The following is an 866-nucleotide window of genomic DNA, read 5'->3' on the forward strand; positions in this document are numbered from 1 at the left end:
TTTACTTTATATAGACAATTTCCGAGGCAGGAGTGTTTGGAGGGATTTTAGGGGAGTAGATGAGGGACTGATCCCTTCCTAGAGACTAAAAAGAAGGCGAGGGGTTCATACTACCCACGACTCTTTCCGCATGCTGGGCAAAACTGATCAAATGTCAAGCCGAGCCTCGCTCACCCGAGGGTGGGGCGGGATCCATGCGACCTCCTTACCCTCTATGGGGAAAACGATCCGTGCCATCCACATAATGCAAATGTGGAGGGCAGATGGGCGCCCCGGCATCATGCTTGTCATGCAAAAACGTGCTGGACGATGCCAACACTTTTCTCTCAGTGTTTTATAAAGAGAGCTCTGCAAAGTGTGGGGTACCGTCCTTCCCCGGGGCCCCGCTGGACTTGAAATGGGAATGGCAGCGTCGAAAAAAGGGCAATGCTTGCTCTGAGACCTACCTGCACAGGCACCTTCGCCAGAAAAACATCTCACATGCTTACGTGCAGGTCAACCCGAAAAAGTCAAAAGGGAAAATATCAGACCGTTATGAACCGAAATCTTGAAACTTTTGCCTTCGAAAATTCAGGTGTTTTTGGGGGTTCCCCTGTACTTAGTGGGGACTTCGGTCGCAAATAACAGCCAAAACCAGCGAACCAAAAAAAACTTTTTGGGGTTAAAATAAAGACTGGGGCTTGTCATGTCAGAGGGAATTTTTCAGTAGCCTGCAAACTTCAAAAGGGGCACTCTTTATGAATATTTTTAAACATGCTTTGGGCTTCTTTTTTTATAATGGGTTTAAGACCCCGGCCACCATCGTGGGTTTTTACATTTCCTTTCGTCGCTTGCATTGAAACCGGAAGCCTTAAAAAAAAACAATG

Source organism: Penaeus monodon, chromosome 28 (assembly GCF_015228065.2).
Source record: "Penaeus monodon isolate SGIC_2016 chromosome 28, NSTDA_Pmon_1, whole genome shotgun sequence".
NCBI lineage: Eukaryota > Metazoa > Arthropoda > Malacostraca > Decapoda > Penaeidae > Penaeus > Penaeus monodon.